The sequence below is a fragment of the Echinops telfairi genome, unplaced genomic scaffold (assembly GCF_000313985.2).
Source record: "Echinops telfairi isolate 266 unplaced genomic scaffold, ASM31398v2 ScPeMD7_7424;HRSCAF=8462, whole genome shotgun sequence".
NCBI lineage: Eukaryota > Metazoa > Chordata > Mammalia > Afrosoricida > Tenrecidae > Echinops > Echinops telfairi.
The window spans coordinates 49,900,650-49,919,753 of NW_022111324.1; positions in this window are offsets into that span (position 1 = coordinate 49,900,650).

A 19,104-nucleotide genomic window follows, 5' to 3' on the forward strand; every position below is an offset into this window, starting at 1 on the left:
GGGAGGACATTTCCTAACTCTGGGGGTTGGGTGCCCTGTGTGTAAGGCAGCATGGTTGGGTTAGACTCTCCCTAAGTCACCTCCCCCTACGTCAGGGTGGTTGTAGTTAGGCGTCCCTGAGCCATTTCTGACTCACAGAGAGTCTCTGTACAGCAGAGTGAACCACTGCCGGTCGCGCACCGTCCTGACAACTGTCCTTGGGGTGGAGCCCCGGTTGCAGCCACTGTGTCCATCCATCTTGGTGAGGGCCTTCCTCTTTTTCGCTGCCCCTCTACCTGACCATGAGGTCCTTCTCCAGGGACTGGTCTCTCCTGACCACATGTCCAACGTCCATGAGATGAAGCCTCTCCACCCTGTCTTCTAAGGTCGGAGCACTCCGGTGGTTCGTCTTCCAGCACTGTGTATCCTCTTACCCGTCCATGGACGTCCACTCTTCCTCTCCAGTGCCACGGGACAGCCTATTCCTGCTTCCTAGGCTGTTCTGGGTCACTTGGGTGGCCTGCTGGTACTTGAAATGCCAGTGACACAGCTTCTAGCATCACAGCAAGACACAAGCCACCCGAGCACAACCGACAGACAGACAGGTGGTGGGGTGTTGTTGTTAGCCCTAAATAACAACGAGGAGGCCGGGTGGTACCAGCAGTTCGAGACTGACTGTCCACCGAACGTCGTGTGGTTGAGTGGCGGCTCCTCCAGAGACAGAGAGCTGACTGGAGATGGCTCCCCTAACGATGGCAGCCAAGAAACCCCGTAACTGGCGCAAATCTCAGACCACGTGGGGGGAGCGGCCTCCCGGCAGGGAGTGTGGTTTGGTACATTGCTCAAGAAGTCCCTGGCTGGCTTGACAACTCCCCGAAGAGTTTGGTGGGTTGCACCCAGGCAGAGGAGCCTCGGAAGAAAGGCCGGGTGGTCTGCCTGCGAGGGTGAGTCCCAGCCTTCAAAAGCGTGTGGAGCGCCCTTCTGCCCTGCACCCACGGGGTTGCTGTCAGTTAGCCTGGGCTCCACAGTAACTGTTTTTGTTTGTTTGTTTGTTTTGCCTCAACGGGGACCTTTGGTGAAGGAGCCTAGCCTTGGCATGAGTCTGAATCCTGCTCTTCCTCCGCCGTATCCCCCCGCCTGTCCTTTCTGGGGACGGTTGTTTGCTTAAAGCAGAAAAGGTAAAAAAAACAGTCATTGTCCCCCGCCCCCCACTCGCACCCCCACTGGCCCAGCCTTCATCTGTCATCTGCCTCCTCTTCGCCTCTCCCCGCTCCTGTCTTCCTCCCGAGCTCCTCCCATCCTTCTGTTTTAGAAACGAATACCTGGTCTTGGAGAGCACAGAATCCCAAGTGTGTAATTACGTCTCTGGGCACAGCTGTGCCCACGGCACCAGCCTGGCTGTCAGGGCGGGGCGGGGACTGCACAGGGACCTGGGGTGGGGAGGGCGGCTGACCTTGAGCCTCGTGCCTGCAGACAGACAAGCTGGGCCTTCCCCCAGCACGCGGGGAGGCTGGGGAGCAGCTGAGGCCAGTGTGGGAGAGGCCCCTCTGTCTTCCATTAGTTCCTGGCCCTTCTGTTGAGAAAAGGACTAGCCCTATCAGGGAGGGGCGCCACGGGAGAGGGAGGCAAAGGAAGCCCATGGGTTGCCATGGAGACCAGCTGAACACAAACTCCTAGCTCCTAGCTTCCCTTGCAGAGAGACTGGCCTAACGAAGCAAATTGATAACAGCAACTTGAAAGATGAGGCAGGAAATGTAGGGAGTTTATGTCTCACGGGGGAGGAGCAGTTCACCAAGGGCAGGCGAGGGGCGCCGCACCCTTGGAAGAACGGAATCGGTGGCCCTGAATGGCGCACGTAGAACCTGCTGACTTGGTGTGGGTTCTGCTGTGCGTATTCGCAACAACAGCAAAATTCATCTTAAAAATGTTTTTAAGAAATAACTTCCTAAGAGCTCAGGACGCATGCAAGCCAGGTCAGATAGACCCCTGAGGCACAGAATTGGGAGAAGTGATACCAGGAAGGGGGGGAGAAAGAGGGGGGGAAGGGGGAACTGATCACAATGATCAATGCCTAATCCCGTCTGGAAGGGGGATGAACAACAAAAACATGGGTGAAGGGAGATAGCAGTTAGTGTAAGACATGAAAACAATAATAATTTATAAGTTATGAAGGGGTCACAAGGGGGGATGGGGGAAGGAGGGAAAAAAGAGGAGCTGATACCAAGGGCTAAATAGAAAGTAAATATTTAGAAAATGATGATGGCAACATATGTACAAATATGATTGAAACAATTGATTTATGGAATGTTATAAGAGGTGTAAAAGCCCCCAATAAAATGATTTAAAAGAAAGGATGAACTTCCCTGCCCCCTTTCCCTCAAAATCCATTGCTGCTGAGTGGATTCCGCCTCATGGTGACTCTGTAGAACAGGGGAGACTGCCTATGCTGATTTCCAAGGCTGTAAATCTTCATGGAAATAAATTCTCCTGTGGAGCTTCTGGTGGTTCGAACTGCTGACCTTTGGGTTTGCAACCAGGCACTTTAACCACTGTCCAATCAGGGCTCCTTTGTAACTTCCAGAGCCACACATAAATGAACAGACACACACACACACACACACACACACATTCCTGAAAGAAGGAGACTTGTTGACTCATCCTTCTCTAATCACAGCAATTAGGTGCTGACGTTAGAGCCCAGATGAGAGATGAGGAGGAAATGAACTTGCTCGCTGTAAAGATGCCCCTTGCAATTTGTCCTCTTCTTGGAAACACAGTCTTATTGCTCCAACACCCACAATTGCCCAGATGCACCAATAGAGGATCACATCTTCCAAACCCCTAAGTCCTTTGCTGAGTCATAGGGACCACAGACCTAAGTCAAGACGTCTGGTCTGCAAGCTTGCCCTGCGTTCGAGACAAGCACTTGGCAAGGAGGAGGAAATGAGCTGCTCACGAAATGCTTCCTGATCACCCACTACCTGCCGGCCAGGTGGCAGGCATTCAAAGCGGTAATACAAATAATGAAAACGTGGTCCCTGCCATCAAGGAGCTCCTAACCCAAGCCGTGGGAGGTATGACACAAATTATCTGTTACTAATAATAAGGGAAGCGCATTTGGGAGTGATTTCTTTATATGCACAAATATGGCGCTCAAGGTGACCCCTATTAAGGCCATGCTTGCTCATGGGGAGGAAGGGTGAGAGTCAGCTCTGTTCCCTAACACTTGGCGTAATATGCAGGCCACATTTCTTTCCCACAGGGCCAGCAGGAGGCCTTGACCCTCTGTCTTCCAGCGGCCAGCCTCTGCAGGCTCATGCCCCAGCCACAAGGCTGCCAAACTCCTTCCCTCCCCCAGAGTTAACTGCCCTCTTATCCTACAAGCCACCTCCTCATGCCTGGGACCAACATTGTGTCCTACAGCCCCACTGGAAGCACCACAGTTGCAGTAGGACCCTCCCTGGAAGGGAGGTGGAGAAGGTGTCTTCCCAATGAGCAGAGTGCCCATGTGTTTACCTGTCCATCTCCACTCAACTCAGCCCAGGGAGTTTTCAAGGCTGCTACCTTTTGTAAGCAGATTGCCAGGCCTATCTGCTCATACCCACGTGGGTGGATTTGAACCATCAACCTTTCATTAGGAGTCTAGTACTTAACCATTTGCACCACCTAGGGACTCCATCAGGAGCCTTGGTGTTGTAGGGGTTAAAAATTGGGCTGCTAAATGTTTTGAGAATGATGATGGCAACAAATGTACAAATGTGCTTGACACAATGGATGGATGAATGGATGTGATAAGAGTTGTACGAGACCCTAATAAAATGATTTTAAAAATTAAAAAAAAAGTTTAAAAAAATGGGCTGCTAACCACAAGGTCAGCAGTTCAAAACCACCAGCCACTCCCTGGTCGAAAAAGATGAGGTTTTCTACTCCCATAAAGGGTTGCAGGCTCAGAAACTCACAGGGGCAGTTCTACTCCGTCCTGTAGGGTCACCATGAGTTGGAAGGGACTCGATGGCTGTGAGTTTGGAATTGTGACAGTGACTCTCTATTTTATACAGCGTCCGGAGACCTTGGGAGGTACAAATGGCCCAGAGGCACCTCAGAAGAAAGGTCTGGTGATTTGCTTCCAAAATGTTAGCCGTGGAGAACCCCGTGGAGACCCCAATACTCTGCGACACACATGGGGGCACCACCAGTCAGAGAGGCAACTTGATGGCTGCTGGTGATCCTGGGAGGTTAAAGGTGAGCAGCGTTGTCTGGCTGCTTGTGGTGGAGCCTGGACTCCCTCAGGCGGGCTCGTGGGCCCTGGACCAGCAGCAGGCCACTGGCCTGGGCTGGAAGCGTTTGCTGGGAAGGCGGGTCAGATCCTGGTGTCAGTGAGCTGGCCCTGCGGTCCCTCCTTCCTCGCTAAGGCGGCCAGCGATTCTCCACTCTAAACGTTCTTTTTCCGCTTCAAGGTTGGATTTCCATCTCCTCTCCCCACACTTGGAAAGTGTCCCTAATCACTGGAGAATCTAATTACCACTCCTTCTAAGGGAGCGCTCAGTCTCTGTTATGCAAATGTGACTGTGATTGTGGCAGGCAGGTTTCGTTGTCTGGTTGTTTCATCTCTCCTCCCTCCTGCACCCACCCTCAGCCCCCTTTGAAATGGGAGCTGCTGTTTCCAGTTTTTAACAAAAATGGATTTTATTGTGCAGGCCCCTGAGGTCCCTGGCTCCCCGAACCACGGAAATCGCCTTGATTACCCACTCCGGGTCCCAGGAGCCGCAACAGGCCCGCCTCGGGGCAGACAGAAGGGAAAATAAACAGCGTTTAGTGGGATTTATTTTATTTCTTTGGAGATGCAAATCAGAAGGTTCCAGATGAGCAGCGGCTGTGTGGGGTGGGAAGAAGTTGGCTGTGGAAAGGCAGCAGAGTCTGCAGGAACCAGGTCTCTCTGCAGCCTGAGGGGGCTGTGTGGATTGGGGTGGGGTGGGGTGGGGGGCATAGATAGGAGGCAATGTCAAACCCCAAACCTCTCCATTTGTTATTTTGTTTTATTAAACGTATCCAGGGCCCCTTTCTGTTGGAGGGGAGTGCATCCCCAAGTCGTGAGAGGAGGTTGCTCACTGCCTCAGGGAGGCCCAGGGACTGAAGCTTCCTCAGCTGCCATCTCCTGCAGACCCCCGTCCCCCAAGTGGACAGAACAGGAGGGCAGGGCCTTCTGGTTTCACATGCAAACCCCTCTGTTGTTTAGGCATCCATGTGCTCTGTTTGTAAATCACAGTTGTATTGGCATATAATTCCCACATCATACAATTCAACTGTCCAGTCCCATCAAGAAGAGCTGTACCATCATCACCACAATTTAGAACATTCTCTTCAATCCACCTATTTGCTCTTGAGGGCCTGGGGTGTGCCAGACAATGAATGAATGGTCCGGGCATCGGATCTTATTGTTGGGAGTTGCCAACTCCCAACTGAACCACGTTCAGCTCTGACGCATGGTGACCCATTGAAGCAGAATGAACCCTGGCCCAGATCTGCGCCATCCTCATGCCCATTGATCCATCATGGTGGCCACTGTACATGTTGGAGATCTGGTAGCACGGTGGGTTAAGTAAGCCTTAGGCCTCTAACTGCAAGACGGGCAGGTCAAACCCACCGGCTACGTGGAGGGAGAGAGACGGGGCTGTCTGCTCTCATCAAGACGTCCCGTCTCAGACACCTTAAGGGAGTCTGTCCTAAGGGTTGCTATGGGTCAGCGCCAACCAGGTAACACCAAACAACATTGTGCTTTCAACACAGTTACGTAGCATCGTTAGGAACCCTGGTTACCCTCTGGGCTGTTCCCCCCAAAGGGCAGCAGTTCTAAACCAGCAGCCTCTTCTCCCACGAAGAGTTATAGTCTCAGAAACCCTCAGAGACAGGTCTGCTCTGTCCTATAAGCTCAGTGTGAATTGCAGTCGCGCGATGGCAGTGAGTTGATGTCATGGGCACGCAGCATGTGACTGTTGATAGGCACCACGGAGGCAGTCCCAACTCTTTTCAACCCCGAGTACAAGACGAGACACCGCCTGGTCGCATCGTCCTCACAATTGTTCTGCTGGGCAAGCCTATCGCTGCAGCCCCTGTGTCCAACCGTCGGGTCCAAGCCCTTCCTCTTTTTTCACGCTCTGCTACGTTACCAAGCCTAATGAGCTTTTCCAGGGATCGGTCTGTCCTGGTACCGTGGCCGAAGTGTGTGAGAAGTCTCACCGTCCTTGCTTCTAAGGAGCATCCCGACTGTCCTTCTGCCAGGACAGATTCGTTTGTTTTTTGGGCAGGCCTTCTCGGTGCCAACAAGTCCATTCCGACTCAGAGTGACCCTCTAGGACAGGGTTAGAACTGCCCCCTGTGGGTTTCTGAGACCGTAACTCTTTATGAGAGTGGAAAACCCTGTGTTCTCCCTTGGAGTGGCTGGTTGGTTTGAACTGGTGACCTTGCAGGTAGCAGCCAACACGGAACCCGCTATGCCAACACAGCTCCTTTTCCCTGGGAAAGGGAATCGGAAGTCCATAATGCCTGAAGTCGAAGTGTGCCTGGGACTTAGAAGCCACCAGAACCAGGAGTCTAGAGCAGGGTGAGCTAGCAGCAAGAGCCGGGGAAGGAGAAGTTCGGTGGGAGAAGGCCCATTATTCCTCAGGCCTGGGTCATCTCCAGACCTTGGGTTTTATTCCCAGTGCTTGGGTTTTGACCTGCTGTGCGACAAACAGACTGCGGGGCCCATTGGAAGCAAGGAGCCGGTTCAGGAGGCAACACAGGCATCAGCAGGCCCTTGGGCTGGCTGCAGAACACGAGGAAAGAGAAGTCCGAGGGTGACTCTGAAGGTTTACTGAGATGGGGAAGAAGCGGGAACGCGAGTTCTGTTTTGGAGATGCTAGGTTGGAGACGGCCATTAGAGATCCAGGCAGAGATGTGGAGAAGCAGCCAGAAGTGGGAGTCTGGGGTTCAGGAAAGAGGTCTGCCCCAGAGGTATCCATTTGCATATAGATGGTACTTACAGCAATGATTACTGATGGGCTCACCGAGGGAGTGAGTACTCCTGAGTGGCTGGTGGGGGATGGGGGTTGGGGGAGACAGTGGAGGCAGGGGAGTGAGACGGGAACTCTGAGGACTGAGTCTGGGGTACTTTAGAGGTTCTTCCTGGAAGATTGATGGGATAGGAGAGCTGTTTGCTAGGGTAAACTGAGGCCTAGACTTCAAACATCCCAGCTACCTCCCACTAGAAGCCCTGGCGGTATAGTAAGTTAAATATCGGGCTGCGAATAGCAAGGTCACCCGTTCAAAACCACCAGCTCTCTATGTGGGAGAAAGATGAGGCTTTTTACTCCTGCAAAGAATTACAGTCTCTGAATCCCACAGGGGCCTGTTCTTCCCTGCTCTTTAGGGTCACTATGAGTTGGCATCCACTTGAAGGCAGTGAGTTTGGGTTTTATTGAGAGCTACCGCCACTGGATCCTTACAGATTCCCAGCGCCTCAGATCCTGCAGAAGTGTTATGGCAGGAAGTGGATGTCGGAAAAACATGAAGCTGAACATGCGTCCGGAGTGGTCCTTTCCCTTCCCAGGCCTCAGCACCCTCCCCTGCATAAGGAGTGGAGGGTCCTTCCAGCTCGAGCTCTATGAATCTCATGTCACAAAGTCTGCATGGACTCAGAAACTGGAAGTGACCCCAGGGAGGCCGCTACGCTGCTGTCTCGTCTCCTCATCTGATTCTTTCTGTGGGCCATTCGTGCTTCCAATCATCACTCACTCTTATTTACTGCCACTGACTTGATTCTGACTCATAGTGACCCTACAGGCCAGAGGAGAATGGGCCCAGTGGGTCTCTGAAGTAGTAACTCTTTATGGAAGTAGAAAGCCTCATCTTTCTCTGGAGGAGTGGCTGATGGCTTCAAACTGCTGACACTGTGGTTGTAACCCAAAACACAACCACTATGCTACCAGCGCTTCTTACAAAACCATAGGAACCTCGAATAACAAAAATATCTATAGGTGAAGCTATTGTTTCTCAACACGACCTCCATCGAGGTCTACAGAGATCTGAAGATGTTTCCATGTTTCTAACCCTTCCCCACAGATTTCTGTGCTCTTCCATGGCAGGCCAGCCTGTAAACAATTTTTAAAAAGGAAAACATCATGCTATTGAGTTGATTCTGCTTCATATTGACCTATAGGATAGGGTAGAACTGCCTCCTGTGGGTTTCTGAGGCTGTAACTCTTTATAGTAGAAAGCCTCATCTCCCTGGGAGTGGCAGGTGGCTTTGAACTCCTGACCTTGCGGTTAGTCGGCCAGCATGTTACCACTACACTGCCAGGCTCTTCTGACACCCTAGAGGCACTAGGTCTCTTTTCAGTGTTCAAAAGAAGCCTGATCAGGCCAGTAAGGTGGCTAGGATAAGGTTTCCTAATGAAATCCTTAGAGGACATCCCTGCTACTCTTGAAGAGTAGACGAGGGTATTCTCATGATGGGAAGAACAAAAATTCCTTCAGAAATTTTCTTGAACTTTTTCTCCCCAACGCACTTTTCAGTTTTCTTAAGACTTCTTCCTAATAAGTTCCCATAACCACCCTGTGCCCTTCAAGGACATCTATTAAGGTCACTCCTTTAGGATCCCCCAGACAGTTGCCACAGCCTTCTGAGCTGCCTTAAATTTATTCCACTGCCTAGCTGCCCCTCTCAGAAGCACTGTTTGATCGGACCGTGGGTTTGAAGGCACCCTTAGGAGACTAGGGCAAGTGTGTCTCTGACAGAACTTCTCTGCAGCGGCCCAAGGATCATGGTGACATGCTTAAGTGTGTGTGCACATGAACTAGTAACAAACTGTTGGACTTTCTTAGATTACTTTGTCATACAACCATGCACAGGGGTGCGTGGGTACACATTGGGCTGCTAACTGCAAGGTCAGCAGTTCAAAATCACCACCGCTCTATGGGAGAAAGACGGGGCTTTCAACTCCTACAAAGAGCAACGGTCTCAGAAATGAGTAGGGGCAGTTCTACCCTGTACGATGGGGTGGCTATGCGTCATCGACATCAGCTCAATGGCAGTGAGTTTGGATTTTGGCTGTGCACAGGGGAAGGAGCCTAAGAACGTGCTCTGCTGTGGACTGGAAGGGCAGTGGGTTCTAACTTACCAGCGAACCCAGCAGTTGGCTTCTGTGAAGATTTACAGGCTTGGAAGTTGTTTGAGTCTGGGTTGACTAGACAAACAAGTCCAGAGGCACTCATATGTGTGTAAGAGAGAACTTTATATCAAAGAGAAATTGTACATTAAGAAAACATCCCAGCCCAGTCCAGATCAACTCCGTAAGTCTCATATCAGCCCATATGTCCAATACCAGCCTATAAATTCCTCTTCAGACTCACGCAACACATGCAATGGCACCGAATGCAGGAAGAGCACAGGTCCGTGGGTGGAAAGTCTTGTGGATCCAGTGGTGGTGGAAGCATCTCAGCGCTGGTAGGGGTCTCCACGTGGCTCCTCCAGCTCCAGGGCTCTGGCTGCATCAGTGTAGCTCCATCTGTCTGCTTGTCAACAGAAAGCGTGTATCTGGCCTTCAGTGAGCTATTTATCTCCATCGCACTTCCAAACGAGGTCATCAAGCTGCAACCTGATTGACAGGTTAAACTCCACCATTCACTCCTAATATTCTCAAGTTGACACCAGATTCTGTGGGGCATGTCTATTCTGTCTTACAGGGTCACTATGAGTTGAAATTAACTCGACAGTAGTTTTTTGGGGTTTTTTTGTCTTTTCAAAATTGCTAAGCTATACCCCTGTGAGAAACGAGTGCACAGTTCTCTTTGTCTTTAATACCCAGTCAAAACACACTCTTTCTTCATTTATTGACATGGTCAGGCTCCAAAGGCCATTTTGCAATGTGAAAATAGAAGATGACCCTATCAGACGCAGAACAGAAGACGATTCTCTCTTTACATGACTGCCAAATGATATTATTACCCAACTGCCGAGACGCTGAGAGCCACGACCCTCAATTCCCTTCACCATCACAGCCAGGGCCATTCCCTCCTTGCATGTCAGCCTTCACTGCTGCCAGACATCGGTCAATAATGAGCAGAGTGTCTACCACTGTCCTAAACTCCGAAACGTCAGACATGAGAGGTGGTAAGTGAGAAATAACCGCTTTCCAAAGGGATTTCTTCTTATTGTTAGCTGTCCTTGAATCAGCGCCCAGTGGATGACAGCAATGGAACGAAATGCCGCCCGGCCCTGTATGATGGGCCGCGGATCAGACGTGTGGCCCCGGGGTTGTCAGTCTCAGTTTGGTGACTTTGTTCCAACCCTTTCATGTGGTATGTGATTCAGGTGTCATGTAGTCAGGTTTGAGGAGCTCTGGTGGCATGTTAATCACAAGGTCCACAGGTCAAAACCATCAGCTGCTCTCCACCAGAAAGACAAGGCTTTCTACTCCCATACAGAGTTACTGCTTCATAAACCCACAGGGGTAGTCCTACCCTGTCCTGTAGGACCACTGGGCATCGGAATCAGCTTGATCGCAGTGAGTTTTTTTGTTTGTTTGTTTATAGCTATAGGTTTATTTCCTAGTTTGGACTCTATTTTTGGTTCCCCAACATTCTAGTTGATTTTTTTAAACTTTGCAGATCGCAAACATCCGTGTCTGTAAGTCTTGAAAGCGCATAGATTTGTGTTTCCACTGTTCCCGTCATGATGTAGAACAAGTCCCTGATGCCCAAAAGTTCCCAGTGGTGCTCCCTTCTGTATGTAGTCAATCCCTCCATTTACCCATGACCCCTGGCAGCTACTGATAGCCTTTTTTGTCCCTGCAGTTATACCTTTTCCAGAATATGATATAAATGTAGTCATGTAATAGGCAGCTTTGGGGTCTGTCTTCTTCCACTAAGGAAAACACACTGACAGCCCCCTCATTGTGTCCGTCAGTAGTTTCTTTCTTGTACTGCTGGGTAGCACTCCTTTCGGTGAGGCCGCCAGGATCATTCTCCAGTGGTTGAACATCCGGGCTCTTCTAGGCTTTGGTGATTCTGAATCATTCCAGTAGATGTTTGTGTGCACACGTTCCCATTTCTCTTAACCAAATACCTAGGGATCGGACTGTAGGGTCACCTGAGAGGCAGGTGTATGTTTAGTTTTGTAAGAAGCTGCCAAACCCTTTTCTGGAGGGGAGGCACCATTTGCATCCCTGCCAGCACAGATGAGGTTCCAGTTGCTCTATCATCTCATTAGCACTTGCTATTATCAGAGTTTTAAAAAATCAGTTAAATATATAGTGAAATCGAACATTCCAGTTTTAACAGCTGTCCAGTTCATGCCAACTCAGCAACCCCATAGGGCAGGGCAGAACTGCCCCTGTGGGTTTCTGAGACTGTTGTTCTTTATGGGAGGAGAAAGCCTCATCTTTCTCCCATGGAGCAGCTGGTGGTTTTGAGCTGCCGACCTTACAGTTTGCAGCCCAATGGGAGACTGTAACTCTTTATGGGAGTACTAATACTGTTGGACATCTTTTCATATGCTTTTTTGTCATCTGTTGTAGTTTGAATTTGCCCTCCCACATTTTATGTTAAATAGCCTAACCTCTGTGTCTGTGGTTGCCGGATCCCTGATGGAGTCATCCTTATGCATTGGGCTGCTAATTGCAAGGTCAGCAGTTCAAAACCACCAGCCACTCTGAGAGAGAAAGATGGGGCTTTCTATTCTCATAGAGTCACAGTCTCAGAAACGCCTGGGGGCAGTCCTAGCCTGTCCCATAGGGTCTCATGAGTCTGGATCCACTGGATGGTATTGCGTTTGGTTTGGGTATGTCTCTAGTCATTGTCCCACTTGGGAATGGTTGTCTTTGTTATGTTAAACGGCAAAGAAGAGTGTCTATTGAAAGATAAAAAATGGAGAAGCTAAGATGGGGAAAGAGAGATGCCAAGACACAAGAAGATCGACCAGGAGCAGAAGATCAAAAGAGGCCAGGACCCTCCAGTCCAGCAGAGAGACTAAGCCTTCCCCTAGAGCTGGTGCCCCAGTTCAGACTTTTAGCCTCTGAAACTGTGAGAAAATAAAGTTCTGTTTGTTAAAGCCACCCCATTGCAGTCTTCCTGTTGCAGCAGAAGCAGATCCCTAGGACAGCATCCCTGCAGCTCTCTTGGAGAAGTGCCTACTTCAAGCTTTTGTACAGTTTTTTTTTTCTTTTCGCTAGTTCATGTTTGTTGTCTTATTGTTGAGTTTTGAAGGCTCTTTATGTATTCTAGACACATGGCTTTTGTCAAAAATATGATTTGCAAACATTTTCTCCTCTGACTGGTATTTATGCTTTTTTAACCACTTCTTTTACAGAGCAAACGTTTTAAAATTTGATTACATCCCATTTTTCAATTGTTTTTTCTTTTATGGATCAAGTTTTTGAAATCATGTATTTTAAACAATACTCTCTGCCTAACCAACAGCACAAATATCTTCCCCTTTTATAGATGATGCACCAGTAAGTGATGCATACGATCTACTTTGATGGATCTGAATTAATTTCCCTCAAACCCAAACCAAACTCACTGCCATTGAGTTGATTCCAACTCATAGCAACCTTACAGGACAGGGTAGAGCTGCCCCTGTGGGTCCTGACACCGCAACTCTTTATGGGAATAGAATGCTCTCCCATGGGGTGGTTGGCCTTGCGGTTAGCAGCCCAACGCATAACCACTATGGACGCAGGACTCACGGGAGGTCCCTGGGTGGTGCAAAAGGTGAGCACTCAACTGGTAACCTAAACGCTGTCAGTCCCAACGCACTCATGAAGCAGTACTGTGGAAGAAAGGGCCTGGTGATCTGCTTCCATTAAGATTCAGCCAAGGAAACCGGAGGGAGAAGTAACTTCTCTGTATACACGGTGTTGCCACAGCCAACTCGTCGGCAACTAACAACACTGAGGTGGGGGTTGAGAGTCCTCAACCCCCGAGTCTCCCCCCACCTTTCATTATATTTGTCCAGTTGCTCTGGTACCATTTGTTGACAACTATGAGTGGGCTCTTTGAAGCGATGGAGGGAAAAGACTGCATTCCACACTGAGCTGAAGGGTGGAAACTGGAAGACCATTTGGTGGCTGGTTGGTTGTAGCTCAAAACCGGAGCTGCTCAGAAATGACAGAGCCCTGGGGGAGGCTGTGGACTTTGCGTTGAGTCATTAAAGGGATAGGAGGGAGGGTTGTCGAGCCAACCTCAGCCAACCTTACGGGGAAGGGTGAGCCTCGTTGATGCCGGGGTTTCCCTCAGCAGGGAGCTCCGCTTCTCTCTGGCTCTGTGGAGGTGTTGGGTGAGGTAGATGCTGCAGACCGGACTGGGAGCCATGTTGACTCATCCGCCCGGGTGACCGTCTATGGGAAAGGTTGTTTCGCTTGCTCTTGTCCTGAACCCCGTTGCAATAAAGCACCCAGGCATCCCTGCGTGTTCACTGTTCTCTCCCTGGGCCCCTAATGGGGATGGACAGAATCCGGCACCACAGGTAAATCTATTGTCAGCTTCAGCAGTCGCCTGCGCCTCATTAGACAAAAGCAGGGAGAAATGAGCACCGAAGGAACGTCAATCCCAGAGGAGAGGGGCCTGTTAGAGCCACCAGCTTCCAGGAGATGACAAGGTAGTGAGAATATTATCTGGGCCTGCCAACCAGCCCCTCTAGACTCCGGTGGGAAGCTGGGGCCTTTGTGTCAAGCGTCACACAGAATGGAGCCGGTGTGCACAGCTCAGGATAGGCTGCAGGCCCTGTTGACAATGTCACTTTGATGACTCAGGTGCACCTGATCTGAGACCTGGTCTTTTCATTCACCTCGAATGCATGCGGACGTTGCGTAGGGAAGAGGGACAACAGCAGAGGTGCGGCATCTGAGCTGCGGCGCTGGCAAAGAATACTGACTATACAGTCAATGCCAAAAGCATGAGAAAATCCATCTTAGAACAAACGCAATCAGAATGCTCTTTGGAAGCGAGGATGGCGAGACTTCAGCTTGCTTACTTTGGGTACGTCACCAGAAACGTCCAATGCTAGGACACGTGTCCTGTTTGGGTAGAGGGACAAGGAAAACAAGGGAAACCCGCAAGGAGATGGATTTACCAGTAGGACCCATTGGTGCAAGAGCAGAACGTGTCAAAGATGGTGGGACGGCACAGAACTGGGCGACGTTCCCTTCTGCTCTACCCAATTCACCGTGAGTTGAAGCCCACTCAACGGCAACCAATGATAATGGCAAGGAAGAGTGTAATTTAGATCGTCCCACCCTCTGGCTGGAGAATCCTCCTGTGGCTGGGACTTAGCAAGGGAAATGGGTTGGGTTTGAGCAGCAAGGACGTGCTGGGTGTTGGGGTCAGAACCTTATTAAACTTATTTCGGTCTTTAGGATTCCACTCAAGATGGAAGAATAGAATCAGACTAAGTAGCAGAGAGAGAAAATCCTGAGCCCAGAGGAAAACTGGAATCTGTTTTAGGCCGGTTGACTAGAGAAACAAATCCAGCGACACTCATGTGTGTAAGAAAGGGCTTTATGTCAAGAAGTCATTATAAACGTCCAAGCCCAGTCCAACTTAAGTCCATAAGTCTGATACTAGTCCCCAAGTCCCTCTTTAGACTCATGCGGTTACAAGTAATGATCCAGAATGCAGGAAGATCACAGGCTGGTGGGTTCAAAGTCCCATGGACCCAATGGTGGTGGATGCATCTCCAGGGCTCTGGCAGCAACCAGGGTCAGCCAGCAGGAAGGTGAAGGCAGAGAGGTGAAGGCATAGGAGGTTCCCAGGGTCTTCCTTATGAGAAGGCCATGCCCACAAGGAGGTAACATGAGGGGTGACTGGCTGACAGGCTAGACACCACCCCTACACTTTTATATATCTTCAAGTTGACGTGAAATTATGTAACTACCACCAACTCCATCCTCGTCTCACACTCTAGCATCCTGTGATCCTGCCCCTGGCAGACCCCCACACAGACACAGATACGCATATGACACACTGGAGAAATTGTGTGAGGTCATGTTTGACCTCCTCTGGCTGCACAAGGGGAAGGAGAATCCAGTTCCACATGGTCCACATTTACCCCTGTAAAGCAGAGGTCAGACGTACTTCCATCCTCCAAATTCCTTTACCTTGCTTTGAAGCCAATCATCCCTCCTGCATAACTCGACTTCTCTGTTGGATTTTAAAAATCTGTTGCAATGACCACACATACGCCACAGACAATACTCTGGATTACGGGCTCTCATTAGGGAAGTTTAAAGCTCACAAGTCAGGGTTAGAAACACTAAGGATACAGTCCTTTTGTCCACAGCAGCACCTCTTCTCAGCCAGACTGGCAGGCGCAGCTCTCTCTGGTCATTTGACTTCGCAGCCGCATAGTCCACTGGTCTCTACTCTGCTTGGCAAGGGTTACAAAGATCCTTTAGCACTGACAAATGTCTACAGGACACTCCACTCTGTAAGGCATGTTCCTGCCCAAAGACATTCATCTTTACTTGTTCAGGGGGCTGGGAATCCCACCACCCTGTCCCATGGCCTTTGCTGTATTGTGGCTCCTTCATAGTCACTCCAGCCACCTCTTCTCTGCACAGGGATCCTGGACAAGCATGGCTTCTCCCTCTGCTGGTCCAGGAGTCTCTCTTCCTGCTCCTGGGATGGCTCACTTCTATTCAGCGGCATGGCAAAACTGACCAATCCCCTTCTTTCACATCCTCTGCACCTAATTTGCATGACCCCACCCATTGGTGGGCATTACAAAGACTACAGGTAGAAGTGCCACACCAAGTAATTTCTATGCATTGCAACACCCCAACATTCAAATAAATACTTCTATGTACAAATGCACACAACACGTACACACATACACATGCACAGTTTTAAACACGGGGACACAAAGCCAAACACACATGTGCTGATTACCTGTACGGATGATACACGCAGGTGCGCTCCGAGAGCATGCATCTCTGGAGCTTTTGTATGCGGCTAAGGCATCAGCTGCTTTGTCGTTTATTTACATCTTGATTCTACACAGCTTGCACACACATTCACACCCACCCACCATCCCGACAACACACAGAACGCACTCAAACACCCATGCCACAAACATTCCCATATACACTTCCAGTCACATTTACCCAAACACTCGTGCCTCTTCCATTTCCCCCAGGCAGGAAAGTGCCTGGGCGGCTGGGGTCACTTGGATGACTGCTAATGCTTCATGTCTGGGCACTAGTTGGACACACACCCTGTCCAGTAGGCCAGGTCCACTGTGTCCAGCAGAGCAGGAGGAATTGTCCACCCCTTCCTGTCATTGACACGCAGCACCTGTCTTATCTTTAGTTCTTTGCACTCCGACGTGGACTGTGTTGAATGCCAGAGTCTGCCTGGCACAGAGCCTGGAGAACCAGCCCAGAGCGGTTGTCCTGTGGGAACGAGCCCCCAAGAGCTCGGGATGGGTGAGGCCAATCGAGATGGAAGGGCCAGCAAGGGAAGAGGTCTCGGGAGCAGCTCGCCCTCTCAGCCATGCTCGGGAGAGTCACGGGATGACTCAGCACGCGGTGTGGCTCTTTCCCTCCCTGCCTGTCCCTCCTCAAAAGACTGGACACGGGGAAGCTTCTGGGTGTTTGAAAATCACAGCTAGACTCTCTGCCATCAAGTCCACGCGACTCACAGCGACCCTACAGGACAGGGTGGAACTGCCCCCGTGAGTGTCTGAGATGAACTCTCTAAGGGAGCAGAAAGCCCCATCTTTCTCCCGCAGAATGGCTGGTGGTTTTGAACTGCTGGCCTGGCAGTCAACAGCCCAACATGTAATCACTATGCCACCTGGCTCCTCTCTGGGTGTTCTGAGTCCTTTCTGAACTAGAAGACTGAGAGAGACCCCAGAGAGATCCCTGCTTCCAGACTCCAGAGTTAGAGTCCTGGTTATTGGATTTCCTACCGTGTACTGCTATAACCTCATCACCTAGAACAAGCCGAGAATGATAAATCCCAACTGACTAAACGGGAGTGTGTTCGGCTGTGGAGTGAGGCCAATGCTGCATTGTCTGCCGTTCAGGGGGAGCTCACCCGGCTGTTGTTAACTACTGTCAAGTCAGCCCCCAACTCCCTGCACAGCAGAACCAAATGCTGCCCAGTTCTGCACCGTCCCGCAATCAACTGTGGAGCCGGGGGTGCTCACTGGCCGAATATCAGCAGTAGATTGCCTGGCCTTTCGACTCTGTGTCGGTCTCAGGGCACCACTGAAACTGGCTCCCCCTATGGCAGCAAGCAAGACAAGACCGACAAGCGGTAGCTGTGCCCGAGGCGCCCTCTCCAGGAATCGAGCCTGGATCTCCTGCCTGGAAGGTGAGCATTCTGCTATGATGCACGAATGCTTCCATGTTATAAGGAGACTTGCAAAGGTGAGGAGTTTTTTCTCTTCTTGCAACACCAGGTAGGTAAGTCATTGGCTCCCTTAGTTCGCTGGTTTCTGCCCCCATCCTCTCTGCCCCTCGTACACTCTGTCCCTAAGGTCATCATACTGACCCTGCTGCCATCCAGTCAACCCCAGATCCCCGGGACCCCGGAGAAAAGAGGAGAACTGCCCTATTGGCTTTCCAAGCAAGGCCATCATCTCCCCAGAAATGGACTGCTGCATCTGTTCCCCAGGATCAGCTGATGGGTGCAAGCCACCAAACTTCCAGTTATCCGCTGCGTCCCTGGGCATGAACCCTTGATCACGGGTAGGCATCTGTGATGCTCCAGGCACCGGATAGTCATAAACATGATCTTGGTGACTCTGCACCACATCCCAGCTAAATGGATGTTTGTGTCCTCAGTTTATGGAGCCTTAGGTGGCGCCGTTGGCCAAATGTGGAGCTGCTAACCCCCACATTGGTAATTCAAACCGACCCACTGCTCCATGGGAGAACAGGGAGGCTGTCTGCTCCCATTGAGATGTGTCGCCTTGGAAACCCTCTGTGAGTGTCTTTGCTGGGTGCCATCAAGTGTGTTCTAACTCATGGCTTCCCCGTGTACAACCATCGCCACCGTTGTCTGAGCCCATTGTTGCAACCACTGTCAACAGTTCACCAGAAACCCCATATCGGCTCAATATGCATTGACTCAAGGGCTATGGGCTTGGGTTTTGGGTCCCCATTTTAAAACCAGGGGAACCCAGTCACTTAGAGATCATATACAGAAGAAATGGGATTTGAAGTCAAGTTTTTGTTTCTCTTCAAGCCCACATGTCTCACTACACCAGGCTTATATTTTTTGTGATGCAAATCCCAGTCCTCGGTCTTTTAAATGAACTCCTCCATTGTTTGAGCGTAACCCCTGTTTTTGCCCATGTCCAGCTATCGATCTTGAACTGTAAGCCAGACTACAGAAGGCCAACACAACAAAACAAATCAAACACACCGCCAGGGATCAATTCCCATTCACCGAGACCCTACAGGACCCCACAGGTTTGAGACTGTAACTCTTTACAGGAGCATGTGCCTCCCTCATGCGTCTCCCATGGGGCAGCTGGTGGGTTCAAACTGCTGATCTCATGCGTGGCTAGCAACCCAACACGGGACCCGCTGTGCTGTCAGCACAGGGACTATGTTCACTGGATTCAGCTTATCACATGCAGCACACTTCTAGGAAGACATCATTGATTTTTTTTAAAGTATGGTTCCATGCATTGCAAATGGCGTCTGGAAGACCAGAGCCAGAGTCCTAGTTCTGTGCTTAGAAAGGAACTTGACCTGCAGAGAGGCTGGGGTTGGAACACAGCATCTTCACCTACTAGCGCCTGTCGGCTCCTCTCTCGGGCATCATTTTTCTCATCCATAGCGTGCAGTACTGCATGTGATCTTGGGTTCCTTCCAAAGGTGACTCTCTAAGAGGCTACGCTTTTGAATAATACAGAAGAGACTTGATGGGCTTCATGATGTGATTAGGCGCAGCCATCCCCAGAAACTCCGCCTGCTGCCTCCTCCTGTCTGCCCACTCTACTCGGCTGCTCCTGACTGGCAAACATCAGATGCAACCTCTCCTCCTTGGAGAAAAGAGGTCTCCTTTTGACAGCCTGCCTGACAAGACAGCCACCAGGTACCCACCCCATAGTCAGCCACCAGGTACCAAATACTC